We start from the raw sequence: 24,376 nt of genomic DNA, 5'->3' as shown, positions 1-24,376 counted from the left end.
AATTAGAGTTTTTTGTTTTTCCCACAAAGTTCCCCTTTTTTCTCTTACAAGAAACTCTTTCAAAAGCCTTTAACAAGGTATAGGCAACATGGATTATAGGCGATAAAGGTCAAATTTAGAGAGTCAGGTACGACAAAATTAGGTAGATACAGAGGCCAAAAATGGGATTTTGTTTATGATTAAATTAAGGATCATATTCTAAGATCATCTACAAGATTTTAAGATATCCCATTTCTCCTAAATGCAGAAAACAAGCTGTCATGCCAGACTACAAAACATATTATTTTTGTCTTATTTTATTTTTGTTTTGGAGGAGTAACACACTCTTGTACAATAAAATGTTGTTTTATAAATGCTACTTTCTTGTATTGCTGCTCAAATGAATGCTTCCACCTCATCTTGACAGAATAAAGAGTTCCTTTGTATATATGTGTGTTGGCTTCTCCAGGGAAACATATAATACATAGTATTTTTTTTTACTAATAAGATGTAAGTGGTAACTTTCTTCTTTCCACTTCTTGTTTTTCATGGTGATATCCACTGATATTTACCCTTTAGTTAGTATTGTATGTAAGTACGATAAATTACAGTGTGGGGTGTCAGACGAGAGAGTACAGTTTTAGAAAGAGATTGCATTTGTCAGTAGCCCAGAGATGGGCTCTTAAATGCCTATGAATCTTCTAACCCTTGCTCAGTACCAAAGGATAGATCCTGGTCCAACTACTAGATGCATCCCCTACTCTTCAGATCATGTGGTGTGGGCTGACTACTTTCACCATGAATCTGCCAACATGTGAGGTAATAATGCCACCCACTCTTACTTAAACACGTGGGAATGCACTGCTCTTTTACTGAACTGATGCTTTTTATAATGGGTTTATTCCTGTTCACCATGCAGAGATGAATGCCAGGGCTTGCTTGGCTGTGTTTTGTCCTCCCTAAGCACTTCCTCTTTGGTGACTGTTGCACAGCCATCAGGGACCCAGCTTCCAGAGTGCAGCCAGGAATGGAAATCAAGGCTGGCTGTCTACCACGTAGTGACAGGCAGACCCATATCCTTACTCCAGGACCACATTGGGTTTTGTTTTTCCTTCTGCAGATCAATTTCACAGTTTCTACAGGTCTGGGATCTGGCATGGAAAACAGCCCCTGGCCACCCACTCATGACTGAGTCTCAAACATTTTTTCAATAACTTCCTCCAAACTGCAGCAAGGGAGAGGTGGAGGTGATTGGGGGTAAAGTCAGGATTGTCTGGACTTCAGAGAGCTGGGAAGCCTGGGGTTGGCTCCTGCCTGTGCAACCCTGGCTGCTGTGACAAACAAGGACGGGGAGTCAATGGACACAAGACTGACCACAAGCATCGGGAGCTCCCAGATACTAGGTCACCACCCTCTTCTTTGTAGAAATTCCCTGCTGAGCTACTTGCTTATCTTGCTATCTCCCTTTTCAGGGTGAGAACCAAAAGAGAGAGAGAGAAAAAGAGAGCGACAGAGAGAGGGAGGCTGGGAGAGAGAGAAAAAGAGAGAGAGAGAGAGAGAGAGAGAGAGAGAGGAGAAAGGAGGGAGAAAGGGGAAAGGGAGAGAAAGAGGAAAGTAATAAATTAGAATGTACTTGGGGATTACTGCATGGGGCACACACAGAGGTGAACCTTCCATATTTCTGACTTAACTTGACATGATCACAAGCTGTCTGTCATCAGTGAACCAACAGGACAGAAAATGTTAGTATTGAATAGGGAGCTGGAGAAAGGGGGAAGCTGATACCTACAGGGTCTATTATGTAACGGACACAAAGCTGGACACTTTATATAAATTAGTCCTTAATCCTCACCACTAACTATAAAGTAGCTATTATCCCAATTAACTGATGAAGAAAATAAAGTTTGGGATCCAAAGTAATTTTCCCAGAGTCTCAAAATTAGTGAGTGTTATAGTCAGGATTCAAATTCTTATTTGTCCAATGTAAAGTGCTAAAATATTTCCAAGCTCTATGGTAATTATTTGGTACTACATTTAAAAATAAATAAAGAAATTAAAATATTCTTGAAGTTATCCTCTTAATAATAATCTTTGGAAGATCTCTAAAGCACGTACAGCATTGTGAAAACTTGAGACTGAAATCCAGGAGACCTGGCCCGAGCTGTGGCTCTCTTGCAGAGCTGGCACTAGGGGCATCCAGTTGGGAAGGACACTTGGAAAGCTTTTGAAAGAACTGAGGTCACTGCTGCCCTCCTTCTCAGTTACTCTGCGGGCTGATTTCACTTGGACCAAAATCAATACCCTATCTTCTCCTCCCCATCACTTCTCCCTTTCTTCAATCTTCTTTCCTCTCTCTTTTACTGTTTGATACTCCATTAAACAGGGAGAGGCAGAACAGATTAACTAGATTTTTTTTTCAATACTGAGGAAATACATCAACACTCATCTATGCTTGATAATATACCAATACTCTTTAAATAATTTAACTAACAGAGAAATATCATGATTGTGTTAAAGTTTGCAGAAGTCCCCAAAGTTCAGTGCACTTCCTTCTTTCCCTATCTTACCTCTCCCTCCTCACTGGCTATTTGGAGAGAGAGGACACTGACCTGACCAGTCATGTCTGAGGTGTCTTGGTGATATGTGGATGACAGGTGTCATACCCAAGTGACTCTCACGTGTCCTTCTTATTCTCTACAAGACATATTTCCCGAGCTGTCACACCTTCAGCCTGCAAAATACCTATTCAAGGAAATTCTTGGTTTCCTCTCCACTTAAAAAAATCATTATGGCTTTAATAAAATAAAAAAATTAGGTAAACAACATGCTTACATTTTATTGAATATCTGCTCAAAACCACTATGGTGCTGGTGGGGCACAAGCCCAGGTCTACCCATTTAAGTAAACAACGTTCCTTTGGCAGATAATAGCTATTCTATAAACGAGTGGCTCCTTGGCTCAGTAAAATTGGGACCTTAGCTAATCTCATGTAAATGTTTCTTTTTTAAAAGATTTATTGATGTGGACCATTTTTAAAGTCTTCATTGAATTTGTTACAATATTGCTTCTGTTTTATGTTTTGGTTTTTTGGCCATGAGGCATGTGGGATCTTAGCTCCCCGACCAAGTATCAAACCTGCACCCCTGCGTTGGAAGGCAAAGTCTTAACCAGTGGACCGCCAGGGAAGTCCCTAAATGTTTCTTTTTAAAAACAGCTTCATTGAGGTGTAATTGATATGCAAGGAATTGAACATACTTAATGTGTACATTTGAGTTTGGACATATGCAAATGCCCACAACACTATCACCACATCAAGGTAATAGATATAACCAACACCTCCCAGGGTTTCCTTGTGTTCCTTTGTGGTAAGAACACCTAACATGAGTTACAAGTAAATGTTCCTTTATTGCAAAATTTTTCAGTTTGTAGTTTTTATTGTGCTAATATACATATTGCTAACCCAAACTTATTTGACCCTCTACCCTTTATATTTTGTTTTTACTTAATATTAATGGAAGACATGACTGGACTAATTAATGTCCTCTAGAGCACACTTTGAGAATTGCTGCCTTAAGACTCCTAACCATCTGTCTCTGTTCTGTGGAGATTTGTACCAACCATAAGTTGGTAGGCGTCACGCTGAGGAAAGGAAGGCCCTTATCCACCTATCTTGAGGAGATGTTTTAAAACTTAGTGGCAGAATTACTTGTCTTGTTATGGCTGTTTAGCGTTTTTGGAACCCTCATGATTATTATTATTTTGTTTCATCTTCACAATGACCTGATGAAGAAGACAAGGAGGGTATCTCTACTGCTTCTGTCACTATCAACAACTATAACTTCTTGAACATTTACTATATGCTAGGTACTTAACTTACCTTGCTTTTGAAAATAATCTTCAATAACCACTATGACCTACTATGCTAATGAAGAAACATAGGCTCAGAAAAGTGCAGTGATTTCTGCCCAAATCCTTACTACAGTAGAACAGATGACAATTTTGAGGCTTAAGAAAGTCCCAGGACTTATTCAAAGTCAAGGAATTATACTCAATTAACACAGAAGACTTCTTCTACTTGACTCATGTTCCAATCCTATTACCACAAGCATATCTTATTATGTGATTTTCTTTCTTTACCCTCTACCCCATCCCAATATAGAGTCTAACAGGGAATCCCTTTAACAGGCCAAACTTCAATACAATTAAGGGCAATAGAGAATAAAAGTCTCATGGTTGGAAAATAACTCCACTAGGATTTCAGTTTAAAATGATGTCGTAGAATGTGGTAGTCAAGGAGTTGGAAGACCCAGGTTCTGGTCCTAGTTCTGCTGCATAATATGTGATATAATCTTAGTTTTCTCATCTGTACAGTGGTGATAATAACTCACTGAGATCCTGGGAAAACTAGAAAAGGACATGTTTCTAAGAAAATATTATTAATTGAGTGGAATTTTGAGAGTTTGGGCTGCTGGAATTGTGTGGGTACCTTGATTTGAAGTGCCTCAAATATTTATATAGAGAGGAGTTACACAAAACTTATTCACTTAGAGCTCCTGCCCATTAGAGACGTGGCCCTGTCTAAATAATATAATGAGTCTATATTATTCCAGCCTTGGGCAAGTTTCTCAAATATTCTGAGAAGTCTTGGTTCCTTATTTTATAAATGGGGTTAAAAGTACCTATTAATAGTTTTTAGAAATAAAATACATTAAATTATACATATAAAGAAAGGAGTAGAATATACATTTCTTGAAATCTTCCTAACATTCATCATATTATGTATTTTTCCCCCCAAATACTGCAAAATACACATAGGACACAGCTATACTTTTTAAAGACAGTAAAACTAAGGCTTATCAACTCTTAACATCTGGACCAATGAAGCTGGGGACACTTGTAGCTAGCATGTGAGCTTAGGTCTGGTCACCTCAAAGCCCATGTTTGGTGCTGTCACCTCACACTGCTCAACATTTACCAGGTGAGGAACAAATTCAAGTTCTTCTCCTTTCTCCTTCCCTTTAGTGAAACTTCTTTACAATAGCCCTTTATCTGGCTGTGCCTCTGTATTTAGGAACATTCACTAGTGTGTCTATACACAGTCAGCTCCTGTATTCATATACCTTTCTAGAACAAATGATGGGGGTCCTCAAAACTGAATTACGCCAAGGGGTCTTATCGGGCACACAGGTGTTAATACATCCCCAACCAGCCTGTTGAGACCTTTACAACTACCTTATAATTCAACTTTAAATACCTGCAGGAGCCTGGGAATTATACAGAATATGCAAATCAAAACTCCTGTGAAAAATCACACTGCCTTCCGTTATAATGATTTCATTGCTGATGATAATGGCAGTTGTATGCCTGTGAGCTCCTCAAAACTTGCAGCACCTTTCATGTTCCAGTAGAAACATGTGCCCTCTGCTCTGAGATGGGAGGGAATCCAAAGTACACATAATGCATGCTATTTCTTCCCTTTTTCCTTCTCCTCCTGTATGAACATGGAAGAGATTATCAATGCATTTCTGGGAGTCAAAAGAATGTACTTCATCACTTTTATCTTTGTTTAACTCTCTTTTTACCTATTTATGTCTGCTTGACACTTGCCATTAATAATAAGGGTACAGAATTACAGTGATCCTTAATGAAAGGTGTCAGCTTACTGGCTTACCAGAGGTATTCTCAGGTGCAAGTCTTGGTACCAGGATTCCAGGCAGTGAGGACTTTGAAGTGCTAGTTTGGATTTTCCCAGCAGGCACCTTCCCCCTGGTCCCAGAGAGCTCTCTTAGAAGTCCTCAGAAAGATGAGGAATGCAGACAGAATGGCACACTGAATGGATTAGGCTTCTATATTTAATTCTTTTGTTCAAGTGAGGTATATCTGGAGGAGAAGAGCAAAGCCTATCCTCATTCTAGTGCATCATTGCTAATCTGTGCAGAGAAACTTTGGTACATCACGCTTACAACTTCTGCCCATCATATCATGCAGGAGCGCTAATGATCTCACACTTGTTTCAGGTCTTGTAGTTTAAAGTTTACATTAAGAAATTAGGTTGGGCTTAGGTTGAAGTGGATCTGAGTTATAGACTGCTGTGGACATGAGTGCAGGCCTTGGGGTCTGTTACCTAGTAACTGTATGGCACTAGGCAAACCTCTCAACTTTTCTTGATATTAGCTTATGTATTTATTTACCAAGTGGGTATGCTTCATTTATCCCTTGAAGTAATTCTCAGCATTAAATAAGGAAATGCAGGTAAAGAACTTACCTGGTACCTTATAGTTACCCACTGAACAATAGTTCCCTTTCATTGGATAGAAACATTGGCAAATGCTCCTTTAGCTCTATTTTCATTGTTCTTCCAATTTAGAAGTATCTATCATCCTACAAGTGGTGCCAACTTGTGGGAAATAGGGTCCAGGGCTTCCTGCCCGTGCCTTCTTTCAGCAAAGAGGCTGCTATGCTTGTGCAAGATTGCAACCAACCCAGGAGCTGTGTTGACAAGACACTTGGAATTTTGTTTGATGGAAACAAGCAGTAATGTGATCTTTCAGAGAAAAGCAATATTAATACAAGGAGATCCTGATATAACATGATGTGAAATTGATAACATAATAAAGCTATATGACATTTCTGTCTCGGTGTGAGTTCTGTTTGGGAGTCAACATGCTAAGGAAAACGATGCAGGCTAAGTGAATGAATAAGGCTTCCCCTCCATCTCCGAGTGATTCAGTACAGAGGAAGGCGATGTCCCCCATAACTAAAGTTGCCTCATCCAATCCTGGCTCTATCCCTTATCAGCCAAGAGACTGAACGAGACAGGAGGAGATATCACTGATGAACTTGGGATGTTGCATAGCATATCCATGAGTCCATGAGAAGCGGTGGAGTAGAGTGGCCAACAGTGCAGGTTCTGGAGCTGAACTGTCAAGGTTCAAATCCTACCTCTGCTGCTTAGAAGTCACGTGACTTTGTGCAACTCATTTAGTTTCCCTCAGCCTCAGTTTTCTCATCTTTAAATTTGGAAAAGATAACAGTACTGAGTCTTTGGTGCTGTGTGAAGTGAATCCTGTAAAGAACTTTGAGAAGAGCTTGGCGCATTGCAAGTATTCAATAAATATTGTCCATTTATGTCTCAAACATGTTAGGCACCTGCTAAATAATACAATTCAGCTTGCCAAATTGGGTTTAATCCTTTTTGCATTAATCTGAATATGAATATCTGATCAATGTGTTGAAAATGTGAAGAAATGCTTTTCCTAATATAGCACTTAATTATGGTTAGTTTTTCTGCATGTGCTTCTTTATTGCAAGACTGAATTCCTTGAGAACAGAGACTGTATGGTTTTCTCCTATATTCAGAGTGCCTACTGTCATGTTTGACAGAGCAGTTAGTCAATAAAACTTGGTTGAAAGGTTGAGTAAGAAATTGACCAGTTAATTTAATGAAAGAAGCAAAGAATGTCTGGAGAACCCAAACCATTCCCAATGTATACAAACCTTCCCTTCCCTGTGTCTCCATGTTTGTGTGTCTTTCGGAGCCAATTCATTCCTTGTTGGGGGCTAATGATAAAGGGGGCTGTTATGAGAAAGGGTCACCTCTTAAGCCCAGACACTTCCTTTCTCATGGCATCTTCTAGTGTTTATGTAAGCCAAAAAAAAAAACAAAACAAAAGCATGCATTATATTTTTATGAACCTTGCGATTTATTCTGTTTTGTTGTCAGACCTTTGGGAATGCATTCTATAAACTTTATTGAGACAAGGTATCTAGAGATGTTTGCATATGTCTGAGCTCAGCACAATATTACTTTTTAATGCACTTTTGACTTTGCAGGCAGAGGATACAGTAAAACATGTAAAACAGCAGTAGTTGGGGCTTTTTTATTAACTGCATTTTGCCTTCCTGCTTTAAAAACAAACAAGTGCCTCATTCAAATGAGGTAAATTAATGCACATTAGCTTGGCACAGTTCCAAATGGGATATTTCTGCTGTTGAGTCAGAAATGGAGCTTTACTCCATGACAACAGGGACAGGGTACAGGCTGGATAACATTCCCATCAGCGCCAACTCCCCGCCCTTATATATTAGGGTCACGGCCATGTAGTGAGGCACAAGGAGGATGGTTGCAAACGGAGACTCACAGGCTCAGAGATGGTAGGAACTTACTTCCACCTTGGGGAGGAAACTCAGTCGCAGGGAGGTTTAGGGACATACCAGGTCACATGTGCAGTGTCGCCTCCTTATCACATTATGTGAGAGGGCTAGCCAGGGCTGAAATTCATGTGTGAAGCCCACACTGTGGGGCAGGGCCCGGATCTTGAAACAGGACAAGCAGGGAGTCAGATAATGGTTGAGCACAAAGAAAATGCACTAAGATGATGACAAATTTGGGCAAAATGAGCGTGAAAGCCAAAGCCTATGTAAGAGTCTGGGGTCAAGCAAGAAAGGCATTAATAAGGAAATAAGGCCTGAAGCGGTGAAACTGGGAGGCAAGTCGGTGAAGAGTAATGCTGAGGCACAGGGGCTGCTGGCGCCCAGGCCTGGCCTCAGAAACTCGCCTCTGTAAAGGCAGCTACATCTCAGCTAAGAGAAGGCAGCTCTGAGACTGAGACTAAACACAGAGACTGGAATCCAACACTGACGTGCTATCTCCAGCCCTCTGCCTCTCTTCCTAAACCAGACCAACCCACCATGATGTAAGAAGTTATTTATACATATGCTTTTTTTTCTCTGCTGGAAATTATCCTTAGGTATACGGCTAATTGCAGGTTAACTGAACAAACTTTTCCAAATGAATCCACCCTGGGAAACAGCATTTCAGGAAAGATGCAGCAGAAGTTTTACTTTAAGATTTCTGATCACAGACAAATGTTGGGCCTCAGAGAATCAAATGATGAAATTTTAGGCTCAGGTAGTTTTCAGGCAAAATGAGGGCAATAAAGATACTAAAATAAGGGCCTTTTAGGGGTTTCAAATAAAAGAGAAAAAAATTATTCAACACTAATTTTTAACTCTACATGTAAGGAACTTTAAAGTTTACAAAATAATTTCTTATTTCTGCCTTTGACGATAACAAGGGAGGTTAATCCATTTATCTATAATTACAAATCTGGGAAGTGGCACAGCTAGGATTTGAGACCAGGTCCCCTGAACTAATTTGGTGGCTTTTTCTTCCCATCACATGGCCCCTAAGAACATTTGTGTTTATACTAGTGGGGTATGGGAAAATCTTGTTCATAAGAATAAAGAGATGTGATTTCCTCTTACATTAGATGAAGAAGTTTGTACCCCTTTGAAAGTCATTATTCCCATAAATGGAGCAGAGACTACATGTAGTTCATGGACATCAAATGTTAGCTCAAATTGCCAATGGTGAAGGAGGGGTAGGGAAGAAAGGCAAAAACCACAGTGGTGAAAAAAGCTCTGGTTTTAGAATTAGACCATCAAGGTTAGTATTTGGGCTCTGCTGATTAATAACTGTATGTTTCAATAGAGTTAACACCAGGAAGCCTTCCCTGACCTCCCCTTGCCTTCCTCCCGACCACTACCAAGGCTGGATAAGGAGGTCACTCTTTCTGTTCATAAAGCATCCTGTATTACCCTTGTGATATGATTTATCACAGCACCAGAATGTGAGTTTCTTAAGGACAGGGCTGTGAAGATTTGTGTCTATGTCACCAAGGCCTAACACAGTACTTGATATATGGTAGTGTATTAGTGTTATCCAGAGAAACAGAACCCATCTCTCTGTACAGGAAGAGAGAGAGAGAGAGACAGGATATTAAGAAATTGGCTCATGTGATTGTAGGGCTGGAAAGTCCAAAATCTGTAGGGCAAGCCAGCAGGCTAGAGACCCAGGGAATAGCTGTTGTATCAGCCTTGAACTTGAAAACAGTCTGGAGGCAGAATTTATTCTCTGTCCAGAGACCTTAGGAATTTTCTCTTAAAGCCTTCAACTGATTGGATGTGGCCCACCCACATTATGGAGGGTAATCTGCTTTACTCAAAATTTATTGATTTAAATGTTCACAACATCTAAAAATTCCTTCACAGCAACACTGGGGTTTGACCAAACATCTGGTCAACATAGCCTAGCCAAGTTGACCTATAAAATTCACCATCCCTGTAGACTCAACAAATATTGGTTTATATGCCACATATCTTCTGTTTGCTCCTCAATATCCACCCTCCATTTTTCTCCACTCTGCCCTCTGTCCTAGGAGGCTGTCCTGTATGGACCACATGAACAGGGCTCTTGTGCCTTCTGGCTTCTGTTGGGTTCAGCCAGTAGGGAACACCAAGAGAAGATCAGTGGGAGGGAAAAGAGTGAGGTCAGAATGTTTATTTTCTCTGAAATTTCCTCTGGGACTGCTGTGTGCCTTGATCAAGGGTCACACTACTTTTCAAGATGGGCTGCTCTACATCCCTCTCTCTTGTTCCAGGTCCTAGTAACCTCTCCCTCCCCTAAACCTTTCAAAAATAGGATCATATCTTCTTTTCTGCTACCCCTGGGTTTCTACACTGTCCTTCATGGTCCCCCTATATTTTGTCTACATTTTTATAATAAACTTTTAAAAATAAACCCACTTTGAAGGAATCAGTTTCAGTATGCATTCATTTACTGATTGTTACAGTTGACTGGATAAGTTTTTGTTCTTAACCTGTCCTTAGTTATGAGTTCCTCATCTGTAAAATGGGAATAAAATGCCTTAAAACACAGTGTTATTGAATGATTAAACCAAATCATCTATGCACTATGCTTAGCACACATAGCAAGTGCCTCACATAAACACTTAACAAGTTTTCCATTATAACAGTAGTAATAATGGTAATAAAAAAGATAGATGATTTGATATAGTCACCCACCTGAATTATAAAGATACCTGGTAAAGTGAGAGCTGGCAGGCTTACTGAGACTTTAAAATGCATCAGTAATTTATTCATTCATGTATCAAACATTCACAGAGAGTACTACCAATACTAAGGACAGATTCTATCCACCCTTCTCACCATGATGTTAGCTGAGGCCTTGATCATCTCACCCTGGCAATGGTAACACCCTCCTAACTTGTCCCCCACCTCCACTTTGCCAATACCTATTTCCCATCAGTTCTCCATAAAATGCTCATTAAAGACACGTCAGATCACGTCTCTCCCCTGTTTAAAAATAGATAGCTAGCAGGAAGCAGCCGCATAGCACAGGGAGATCAGCTCAGTGCTTTGTGATCACCTAGAGAGGTGGGATAGGGAGGGTGGGAGGGAGACACAAGATGGAGGAGATATGGGGATATCTGTATATGTATAGCTGATTCACTTTGTTATAAAGCAGAAAGTAACACACCATTGTAAAGCAATTATACTCCAATAAAGATGTTAAAAAAAAAATCTATGATGACTTCCCAATGCTCTTGGATTTAGTAGCACAATGCTAAGGCCCTATATGAGCTGGTCCTCACCCAGATCCTTCCTTTATCTTTTTTTTCTTTTAAGATTTTTTTTTTTTTTGATGTGGACCATTTTTAAAGTCTTTATTGAATTTGTTACAATATCGCTTCTGTTTTATGTTTTGGTTTTCTGGCTGTGAGGCATGTGGGACCTTAGCTCCCCGACCACGGATCGAACCCACACCCTCTGCATTGGAAGGCAAAGTCTTAACCACTGGACCACCAGGGAAGTCCCCAGATCCTTCCTTTATCTTGAGAAGCTCTTCAACTTCCTTGCTGAACAATAACCACAGTCACCTTGATTTGGAACCACCAAGTTCTCATTCACCTGTCATTTCCTACATTTGAGAACTTATTTTCCCCCAATCCATTTATGTTCTGATTCTCCAACTAGTCAGGATCCCTCATCACAGCCTTTAACATTCATTCCTTTTTGCAATGAAATTGTTCACACTTATTGATTAATGTGTTTCCCCCACTAAAGAGTGAGTCTTATATACCCCCTATCACCACATAAGTGTTCAGTGCCCAAGACATGGTCCTGACCTCAATAAAGCTCATTATTTTGTTCTAGTGGCCTGACTCCTATGAGCCATGGGAAGAAATACGAACTCTGCTCTCTATTTCTAGCCTCTAAGTAGGAAGTGTCCATGAAATGTGTAGAACCTAAGAGACAGGTGCCGGGATGCTGAAGGAATTTGACACTCAGAATTAGACCTCATGAATTTAAATCCCACCTCTTCAGCTTTAAGCCCAAGTCAGCATGAGGAAGTAACTTTACCTTTGAGAATCTGAGATTTTGTTATTAAAATGAGAATAATAATTACCACTTCACAAGCTTTCTGGAGGATCGAGGGACATAAAATATTAAAATCACCCTGTGCAGTGCCTGGCACAGAGTAGTTCAGTAACTTTTATATTTTCACTTGTTTTGACCACTAGTATTATCCTCTCCACCACAATCATCACCTTATCCCATGAAATGAAGGGTCTGTGGAAATGTGTATAAAAATACGTGGATGAGATTGTTATATAAGAAGCAACCATCCACTATCTCAATGAAATGTCAAAAGCAAAACTTAAGCAGTTATATAGTATGGCTTGAAACCAGATTTTAAGAGATTTTTCAGATTCCTCTGGCATTCACCTAGGGAGTAAATTTAGAATTAGATATCAAGTCAATAACTACTAGAGTAGGGATATATATAGTGGAGAGTTGGAGACGGGACTAGAAGGTAGGAGGCTACCAAAAGAGTACATTATGAAGTTTTAGGTTCCCCAGGTGGAAGACCCCCTAGTGTGCCAAGACCCATGATGTAGCCCTGTGCAGGTGGGTAAAGAAGGGCCTGGAGCCAGGAGGAAAATTTTACATATGTATATGTGTATATATATGTATATGAATTTATGTGTATATATATATATATATATATACATATATATATATGTGTATATATATATATATGTGTATATATATATATATATATATATGTATATATATACACACATACCAAATTCTGTTTATTCCCTCTAAAGACAGTATTCCTACAAATGAAAGCCATCATCTGAAGGGCTTCAGTCTGGTGATGGCTCCTTGGACTTGACAAAGACCTTCAGGTGAGGAAGCAGCAGTGCTGGGACCACCTGGTAGAAGCCAGGAGGCGCTGAGCCATCCATCTGACTACAATGGTAATCATGGAATCTTTAAGGAGTGGTTGATTATTTTATTACAATGGAGAATCGGGATGGGGCTCAGGGTGGGGTGTCTGCCATTAGACTGATATTTTAACACTCCTCATTGTGATAAGCCACCTACATACAAATCATATCTAAGTCCTAAATGACTGAAAATCATTCAGACACTCTAGTAAGTGTCACTCATACAAGGATAACACATGTTTAATTTTATATCCCCTGACAGCCTCTTTGTATGCTTCTAGTCTGGAATGAAGCTCTATGCAACATAGGACCCAATTATTTGCATTGCTTTCAGCGTGATGCTCGTAAAGGAAAGGGCCTTCAGAGTCCGCCAGAGCTGGATGTGAAATCCAGGCCCACTTGTAACTAATAGGCCATCTCCCTGACCCAATATTAGTCAATATTTCTGTTATACATCTATTAATCTCATTAAGTGGTCTCAAACCCTTAGTGGACCAAAGACAAAGAAAAAACATTATTTATTATGTGACCTTGGGTTCTTCTCTTAATTTCTCTGAGCCTAAGCTTCTTCACCTGCAAAGTAGAGACAACAGTACAAACTCCAGTGGGTTATATATTAATATCCAATCTTACTACAGAAATAATTCAGGAAACAGAGGCACTCTGGGGATGATAAAAATGAAGCAAAGAGTGTAAACTGCCTAAGTGTCTGGAATGAGATACACAATCATTTCCTATGAATCCTCCTTCTTTGCTCATTTTTTCTTCTCTTCCAGTGAGAAGTAGAAAAAAAAGTAACTTAACTTCAACTTCTTCCCTCTATCTCCCCTCAGTTCCTTGTCTCTTTCAGCTTTTTACAGAAACAAATGCATCGAGTCACTCCTATGTACCCACTGGAGACATAAACATAAAGAAGGGAAGATCCCTAACTTGAAGACACACGCTCAGCCTAATGTGAAGAAACAAAAATATGTAAACTGCTACATTTTATGGGGCATAACAAAGTCCTACCAATCACCAGGAAGGCTTCCCTGGGGGAGTGACATGGCTTCTGGCTCTTAATGTGAGCTGGCCTGACGTCACTTCTGCTCCAAAATAGTGTCATCACAGCTGTTGCTTTTTAGTCTGGGGACGCATGTATTTGTATGTTAGAGGAAAGGACCTTCTAAGGTTAATTCAATTCTGGACACAAACCATCTTCTCCTTTAGAGATGACCAAATCTACCAAAGAGGTAAATGTTTTGGAATTTGTCCAACATTTGGCAAAAGGAAGACTTGAATGGCCCTCCAAGGAAGGCAGATGACTTGGTGCAGGGATTCCATCTCCTGCCCCAGACAGCCTGCCAAGTCCTGTGGAGGACCAGGCATTGCTGGAAAGCAGTTCGTCCTCTACCCCCTCATTTCTCTCTTTTGTTATGTTCAGTGCTTTCTTTGCAATCAGAGGAAGTTAGCTCTGAAGATACTGCAATCTGCAATATTTGAAAAAAGATCAAATCACTATTATTTATTAGAACCACTCTTCCACCAGCTAAGTCTCTGTGATATAATCTGGATAATGAAACTTCTATTGCTTGTGCTTCCATGTCTATTCAAAAGAGTTCTCACCAGATACTAGCTCTTTTGAAAAAAAGCCTTATATTACAGTCTAACATCTTTATTGACGCTCATATTGAGTGGCTTGGAAGCTTGCAGTCATTAAGTCTATATTTTGGCTTTATGTCTTTTGGGCCTTATGCAAGCAAAAGTCTTATCTGAGAACATAGCTGAGTATCATCTACATAAAAATGATCTACATTAATATTTGTGTTTATATCTGCCTCAGTTACACACCTCTTTCCTGATAATAGCATCCTACTTCTTGGGGGGAAGGTTTCTTGAGCCTGCTATAACCACATGGTCCTAGTGGGAATAGTGAATCTCAGAACGCTTCCTCCTTGCTATAAGTGTGAGCACGTGGTCCAGATTGGACCAATCACACACCTTCCTTAGGAATTTTCAAGTTGGAAATCAGGAAAAAGTCCCTTTCTTCATGGTGATCTAACTTGGCAAGACCTGAGGCCCAGGTGCTGTCTGCCTCTCAGTTGGCTGAGAGATGAAGGCAAGATGCAGAGGAAAGGAGGGATGGGGGACGCAGAGAGAAACCTGGTGGAGTCCCAAACCCTGGTTCCTGTCTTAATGGAGGTCTCCCTACATCCTTGCTCTTCTTCCATTTGGGAATAGGAGCCAATAAATTTCCCCTTCTAAATACTGTAGTTTAAGTTGAATGTTTGCAACTTGCAATCAAAATCATCCGGAAATATTTCTATCATTCCTACATTTTTTCCGGAGACCTTTGGTGGGGTGGGGTGATATCATTCAAAGTCTAAAGTCAAAGGTAAAACGTTACCCTAACTTCCTGGAACAAATCAAAGTGCAATCCTGGAATGGGAAGGGGTTTAAGGACAAGATAATGGGCTTTAGGGCTGTATTAGTTTGCTAGGGCTGCCATAACAAAATGCCACAAATTGGGTGGCTTAAAACAATAGGTATTTCTTTTATTACAGTTCTGGAGACCAAAAGTGCAAAATCAAGCTGTCAACAGGACCACAATCCCTCTGAAAGCTCTAGGGAAAAATTCTTCCTGCTCCTTCCTGCTTCTGGTGGGTCTTAGAATTTTCTGGACAGCATAGCTCCACTCTCTACCTCTATCTTTACATGACCTTTTTCCCTCTGTGTCTTCTGTGCCTTTTTCTGGCCCCACTCTTATAAGGAATCTCTTGTTGGATTTCAGGCCCACCTTTATCCAGTATGACCTCATCTCAGTCTTTATCTTAATTCCATCTAAAAAGACCCTATTCCCAAATAAGCCCCATTCTAAGGTCCCTAGTAGACATGAATTTTGGGGGGACACTATTCTATGTACTACAAGGACTGAACTAAGGTTGAAGCCTGGATCTAATAATAAACTGTTAACTGTGTAACTCTAAGTAAAGTCATTTAAAACCTCTGAACCTCAGTTTATTTATAAATGGATGTGATATTAACTATCTCTCAAGAATTTCTGTTAACATTAGGGAAATGTAGAAACTGTATCTTTCCTAGTGCTGGACGCAGAGTAGGTGCTTAAAAAGTATAGTTCTACAACTCCTTTACTTTATTAATGATTGCCATTGATTATGTATAAAAGGAAGCATTAAATACATGTTTAAATACATTAAACAGAGGTAAAAGCAATCTACTGTGGGAGTTTCACTGAAGAGAATCAGAGAAGGCATTGTGGAAGAGGTAGCATGTTTAGCTGGACCTTAAGAATGAATAATTTCATTAAGTGGAAAAACTATGGATGTGCAGTTAAAGTACAGGTCAGGAGAGGGTCTAGGCTGATATGGTCAAAGTAAAGTATTGCCTGCGAATGGTTCAATTCCCTCCCCATGATTCTTCTTGTAGTGGAGAGATCCACACACTTTAGACACATCATTGGTTGCTAATTTGGGCTTTCATAAATTTCAGTTTAAGAGTAATTTTGAGATTACAATCTATGATGAGACTGAGAAGTAGCTATTCTATACTGTGAAAAAAGGGTGGACTTCTACACTTTGAAAATAAGTGGATGATTACGTTGACATTTTACAGTAAATACTGAGAAACCAAAATTCTAACACTATAACATTTGGAAAGTATGTTGAAATTTATATGTTATTTGTCTTTTCCCCCAACTAGATGGCAAGTTCCTTGAAGATAGGGATTGCAGCTGCCCACCTCAGTGTCTCTAGTGCCTGGAACATAATAGGTGCTGATAAAATATTTGGTGAATGAGCAAATGAAATTGCATCACACATTATATCCCACGTGAAAATTCTACCAGTATGCAGTACTGAATCCTGTGCTTGCCCTCTTATTAATTTTTTTCTCATAATTTTGCTAGTGAGAATCAAGAGGTCCAAAAGTTGGGAGTAAATTAGGATGAAATGGACAACTGATTTTCCCACTCTCACCTCTGCACTCTCCCTTCCCCAGCTGATTACATAGTAGCAATCAAAGGAAGCCTTTTAAAATGTTAGACCCTATCACCCCTCTTCTCACAACCTTTAAAGGTGTCTGTGGTGGTTAAAAGATGACTGTAAATTCTGGCTATTCCTCTCTTTAAAAGGTGGAGTCTAATTCTCTTTCTCCTCCCACTGAATCTTTTCTGGCTTTAATAACTTACTTGACCCACAGAATGTGATATAAGTAGTGTTCTGGGACTTCTGAGCCTAACTTATTTTTCTTCACACTTATCACTACTAATATTTATGTATTTTTTATTGTCTATTCCCAGGATTTCATTATAAGTTTCATGAAGCTACAGACTTTGACTGCTCATAGCTTTATTCTCAGTGCGTAGAACAGTTTCTGTCACATAGTGGGCACTCGATAAATATCTGTTGAATGAATGAATTGAATGGGACTTAAACATTGGATTGTTAACACCACACTGATGACAAAGTAGTATTCTAAAAATGTCCCCCTTCTCTGGTAGGGGGTAGGCTGATCAATTTAATTGTTATTTCCTCTGCTTGAATTTCTATGATTTAACTTAATCTTTCATCCTTGCCCTTCAAACCTATGTTCTTTTGATTTAATCAGCAGGATGAGAACTATTGCACTTCCTTTGCCCTTCAGCCACTAGCAGAAAAATGATTGACAGTAAATCATGTCTGAAGGGATCTCTTCCTCTCTTTTGCCTGTCTCTGCATTAGGGTTGAACTAGGTTACCCACTTGAATAAAACAGCCCTTATCAGTACATATTTTAAAACTTCTTTCTTATAGTCTTTGTGTATGTGTTTTTGTTTCTCCCAGCTTTAAACATGGTGGCAGTCCTCATAACTTTATAAGGAAAAAAGATGCAATAGAAGAAAAACAGGAGAAGTAAATTGACATTGATTGAACATCTACTACAGGTTAGACTCTGTGCTTCAATTTTTCACTTGACAAAATATCTAGCCCTTCTTTCTGGCCTCCCAGCATTGAGGTCATTTCTGAAATTTAAATCTCTAACACTCACATATCACACAGAATTGCAGACATAGGTTAACAGATGTCAATGTCAATATTAAGCAGGTAATACTGTCAGTTTTTTAATGTTAGTGCACACATATAATGATATGCTTTTTTTTTTTCATGTGTAAATCAGGTAGCCTGGGAACTTCACATTTCCAACAGATCAACCAACTACCGAGAATAGAAACTTTATGAGGGCGGGTGGGTATTTTGCTTTGTCCAGACTTTATTCCCAGTGCCAAGAATAGTGTCACCTCCACAGTAGGTACCCAGTAAATGTTGTTGAATGAACACAGTTTATTGGAGGGTCCCCTTATCATTGCTGGTCTAATAAAACACTCAAACTACTACATAGCCTGTTTCTTTTTATCATAAAAGAAAATTTCTCCCCAGTACCCTGAGATGTCGAACCCATTGATGAAACTCTATGGTGCCTCACTTATCTTGACCTGATGCAAGTACTTCTATGTCCACTTCAAAGTTTATTCTTAATCTTCACAAGTGTCATCGCTAAATATGATGATTTCTCTTCTTCTGGACCATTAAATGCAATGATTACCGCCCACAGACCATCAAGAGCTAATGAAGGGAGAATAGCTCAGTGTCAGCTAGTCAAAGAGGACTGCCTGACTCCCTTGGTTTCCTTTTCCCAAACTTTTAACTTCCTGCCTTCGTATTCTGTATTTCAGTTTTGATATGATCTTCTGGTTTGATCTCAGATGATCTTCTTTGATTTGGTGCTACCCTTCCACCATGCACACACACTCACAAGCAAATATCACTGGATTCTCAGCTCTCCATTCTCTCTTGCTACTGGTGGGAGCTGCAGCTCCTATAAGAGATTGTCTCTCCATTCATTGATTTAGGCATATTTATTGAGCAACTGCTATTTGTCATGCACTCTTGTGGGTGTTGTGATAGGGGTGGACTTTAGCTTCTGTCCCTTAGAAGTCTAACTGTCTGAACCAGCCTACTTTTTATGCCATGTATCAGCAACCAGGATTTCCTGCAAGACGGAGTGACCAAATAATGATAATCTTTAAAGGAACAAAGATTTTAATGAAATGTCTGTTTTCTTTAAAAAAGTAAAGCAGTAGTAGGTCTAGAGCAGACATTCAATGCATGCATTATTTTGCAAGAACAAATAGTGTTAACTTATAAATAGGTCATGCATTATAAGTAATTATACCTTTTAAATAATACAAATAAAAATACGGAAAACAGTAGCAAACGTCTAGAGTATGTTTGCTCAAGAAAGTCTCCATTGTTAACAAGATGAATATTTTTAAATTTAGAGATCACACTTTGTTTAGATTTCCTTAAACTTCCGTCTTTGGCTCTCTTTTGGTTAATGTGAGACGTGGGTGAGAGATGCAGGTGTTAAAGGCACCAATCCATCAAATGACTCAACAATTATTTATTTAGCACCTACTCAGCTGTTTGCTGTGCCAGGCACTAATATAGACTAAAGTGATTAAATAGGATTATTCTGGAGATATTCATGCACAAAGAGAAGTAAATGGCATTACACAGGAAGTAACATGGTGCTGTATGGTGGGGAGCTGTTTTTCAGCTAGGACTTCAACCAACAAGTTGTTCTTTCCACAAACAGCATACCTTGCTCACTGCCTTGGGGAAGCACAGAAACTCAGGAGAAGTAGGCAGAGATGGTTAACAGGGCACTAAGTATTCAGAACAGGACTGAGAAAGAGAGGCTTGTGATGCTAGGCAAACAAAGAGATAGGAGAGCCTTTTTTTAGTTATAAGTAATTAGCAACAGACATTTAGAGAATCTTAGAGAAACAGCACTTCAAACACATTAATTGATAAAGATTTGTAATTGAAGTCCACATGAGTGGTGACATCAACAGAGATTGAGAACAAATTGCTAAACTGCAAAAGGCAACATCGGAGCAGGGGTGTTCATGGCGTCACATTCTCTGACTACTTCCTGAATTTTTAGGTCACATTCTCAAGCGCTACCACTCTGACAATTCTTGGACCACATTGAGACCTCAACTCTTTTGGCCTTATAATTTTCTAAACTCTCCAACACCCCTTTTGTGTCCTTTCTCTCAAACAGCTCTGATTCCTTCACTTGTTAATGTAGACCTATGGTTCTCTTTTTCATCATCAGCCTTTTTTTGCAGTTTGCATTCCCTGCTAGACTGTCTTCTGCATCTTCTTATGTCATCTGCTTAAGTAATAGGCCGAAATGGTTGCAGGAGTATTTACTCCATTCTATTTACAGTGAGAATGGGGGTTAGGGCTTCTTCTCTATTTACTTCTTTCCCTAAATAATCTCATTTGGTCTCATGACTTTAAGTACCATCTATAGTTTTATGGATCTCAAATATATAACTGCACCCCAGGTCTCTTTCACTTCCAGATTTAGATATCCAAGGTCTCTGGACCATCTTCATTTCAATATCCAGTAGTCACTTAAAACTCAGAATGTTTAAAAAAGTTTTCAGAACAGAGCTTTTGACTCCCTCATACAAAATGTTGTTCCTCCAGTCTTCCCTGATAAAAAATGTTGTCATCCACTAGGTTGTTCAAGCCAAAAACCAAGGAGTAACGCTAGTTGCGCTCTCTCCTTCTTTTACCTCCCCCTGTTCCATATTGTGTTCAACATCAGGTCCTGTTGTCTCTGAAACAGCGTCCAGGCCCATCCACCTCTCTTTCCCTTCCATAGGCACTGCTCTAGACCACACCGCCTTCATCTCTTGCCTGTGTTACTTCAAAACCTTTCTAACTTGTTTCTCTATGTCCACTCTTGTTCTCCTTCTATCTACTCTATACCCAGTATCTGACTTACTTTATTTTATTACAAAGTAACTAATATTTCAAAATCAGAATTTATGTCTTGTCACTGTGCAACATAAAACCCTTAAAGAACTTTTCTATTGACGTTTAGAATAAAATTCAACCTCCACAGTATGATTTACAGACCAACACAATCCGCCCTCCACATACTGCCTACTGTGGTCCACTCTTCCCTTTGGTCACTTATGGCCCAACTACACTGGCCTCCTTTTTGTCCACTTAGTCATTCAGCGTATGATTAAGCAGCTCCTTACTGTCACTCTAGCAGTAAACAAAAATGTCCCTGCCCACAGGAGCTTACATTTTAGTGAGGGGAACAGGCAGTAAACAAATATATATGTTTACATATATATATACATATATATTCCCTGCACCTAATATATTTATATATACACACGTAAACTTCTGGATGGGATAACTATTATGGATTAACAATAAAACAAGAGAAGAGAATAAAGAGTGAGTGGGGCTACTATATTTTAGAGTGATGTATAGTGGAGATCTGAATGAAGAAAAGTTATGAGCCAAGTGAATTCTTACAGATGACTATTCAAGGCAGAGGGAACAGAAGGGGCAAAAGTTCTGAGATGGGAGCTTGCTTGTATTTTGAAGAACAGCGAGAAGGCCAGTGTGGCTGGAAAAGAGTGAATAAGAGAGAGAGGTATCCATCCAGGTTTTGTCGTTCTTTGTAAGGACGTTGGCTTTTACAGTGAGTGAGGTAGGAAACCCCTGGAAGATTTTGAGCAGAGGAACAACTGACTCACTCTGGTCCCTGGGAGATGGCATGATGTGAATGGAAATGGTATATGATAAGAGGACACTTAGAGTAGTTCCAGGGAGAAAGGGTATCTTGGGTGAGAGAGGACACAGTGGAGGTGGAGAGAAGTCATGAATTTAGGAATGTGTTTTGAAGGTAGTACAAACATAACTTGTTCATGGGTCAGATGTGGGGTGTAAATAAAGAGAAGGGTCAAGAGTGATTCCAGGTTTTTGGCCTTGCCAACTGGATGAAGGGGTGATGAACCAGAGACCACAGTATCCTGGTTCCTAATGAGTCTATTAAAAAAATTTATTCAACAAATAGTTATTAAATGCCTGTTGTAGGCAGGCATAGTGCTGGACATTGGGTGTACTGAGATGATTCAAATTCTCTTCTGCCCCTGAAGTATTCAGAGTTGAGCATGAGAGACAGACACATACAATGAATGTACACCTTCCATACATCCATCAGCAGGACACAATTCAAAAGAGGCATACCAGTAATAATTCCAGCCTCAGGTAGAAACCCTGGAGTTATTTCCAACCTTTCTCACCCATTCCTTTTGTTTATTCTGGCAGTTTGCAATTTCATCTCTCCTTTTAATTTTCCATAATAGCTACAAATCAGGAATATCATTATTTAGTGACCACACAAATGGCATACTGTTTCCCATTTAAAAGTAGTTCACCCCTCCAATGTTAGTTCAATATCTGTATAAGGAATAGGAAACTGCAGGCTAAGAATACATTGATCTAAATATCTACTCAGTTGCTAAAAGGAACACACATAGATTCATAAGTAATGAGATGACTGACTTTACGCCACTAACAGTAAAGCCTTTTAACTAGAGATTTCCCTGTGATTGTTGTAATTAAGGACACCTTTCTGGGCCTATACTTTTTGGGTGTGGAAGTCACATATGTGCCACGAACTCAGATCAATGGACATTTGCCAACCTCCATCAACACAGCCTTTCTGGGTTGCTTGTTCCAAATACAGCAGATAGGGCCAACTTCTAAAAAAAGGGAACATTCTGTGCTTCTGAAATATGAGTGGATATAAAAGACAGCAGGTGGCTGAAATTGGATGAAACGTTCAAACTTTAATTAAACCATCAATGCAATCACTAATGATAGGAATAGCAACGGTTTCTTGAGGGAATAAATGACTTAAGACCAGTGAATGTGAAATAAGTTAACAGATTTTTTTTGAGTCCATGTTAGATAACTCACTTATAGAATCATACAAATTTAAACTGAAGTCTGTCATCTTCTTCTTGGGCAAGTCTTTCCCCTACTCCTATGTAAGGCTTTTGGGGTGCTGACACAACACTCTTGAGTGTTCCTCTATTTTATGTCCTCCTCTTGTAGATGGAAGTTGTGTGTAAACAGGGAGACTGTCCCCGAGTCTTCATGAGAACTTGGTACATGGAGTGAGTAGGCCAGTTTTAAAGGTCTCTGCCGATCCTTTCAGTTATATGACAGTATTTTTCAGGAGCCTGCTACGTATCAGACACTTTCAGGGCTGTAAACACATTATTTCATTTAATCTGCATGATTAATAAGACCTGCATAAGACCTCCAAGGTAGGTATTATCATTTTTTAAAAATAATCATTTTACAGGTGAGAAAACTGAGGATCAGTCATATGAAGTACTACGTGCAAGAGCAAAAATACTGTGACACTAGGATTCAGTCTTGCCTTATATGTGTTCAAAACCATTCAGTGTGGAGCTTGGGTTCTTTGAGGGCAGAAAACAAATTGGTGGAGAGCTTGATACTAGTCTTTTTCAGCGATGGCTATACACAGACTTAGAAACAGAATCATGGATGAAATACTTTTTCTTTAGCCTACACAAAGGTTTCTCAAAGTTGGCACTGTGGACACGTGGGGTTGGATAATCCTTTGTTGTGGAGGCTTTGCTGTGCACTGTAGTGTAGTGAGTGTCATCACTGGCCTCAACCCATCGGATGCCAGGAGCGCCCCGCAATTGTAGCAGCAAAAAAAAGTCTACAGACACTGCTAAGTGTCCCTTGTCCCACCTTGAGAACCACTGGTCTACACATAGAATATAAATTTTGTCCCATGCGTCTTACAAGGACAGTGTGCTTGCTTGTGTGTGTATGTGAGAGAGAGAATGTGTGTTTATTATAGGACTCCCTCCAGCTTGACTGCAATGAACTCCACCTGCAAGTGGAGAAAAAAAAAAAAAAAAAGACTTAATGAGTTGCTAAAATATTCTAAAGTTAATATTTAAGTCAAATGGGATCAGCGCTTTCTTGGAACAAAATGTGAAACTGAAAGACAAAAACAAAAGTCTTTGTGAAGGGGATTCTAGGCTTTGTGAATCAGGTCCTGGAGTCCCACTCCGCTAAACTTTACAACCCACATTTTCTTAATGGCAACCAGGGAAACTAGGCACTAATACTGCCTCTCTGTACACAAAATTCCAGATCTTTTAACAATGCAAAAAGGAGCCATTGTGTGCTTCACACTAGCGTAAATTATACCGTAAATACTCATTAAAGCTCAAGACTGAAAACCCATGCTACTTTTACAGATGATGAGGCAGAAAGCAGTCAGAGGGGCTGCTTGGGTGAGGCCAGGGGGACACACTGTACTGAGCAGGAAGTGGAGATGGATTTCCGGAAGTGACTTCACAGACAGAGGAGTGGGGGGGGGTAAGGAGCT

Source organism: Eschrichtius robustus, chromosome 11 (assembly GCF_028021215.1).
Source record: "Eschrichtius robustus isolate mEscRob2 chromosome 11, mEscRob2.pri, whole genome shotgun sequence".
Taxonomy (NCBI): Eukaryota; Metazoa; Chordata; class Mammalia; order Artiodactyla; family Eschrichtiidae; genus Eschrichtius; species Eschrichtius robustus.
The sequence above is the reverse complement of the archived record's forward strand: the minus strand, read 5'-3'. Positions refer to the sequence as shown.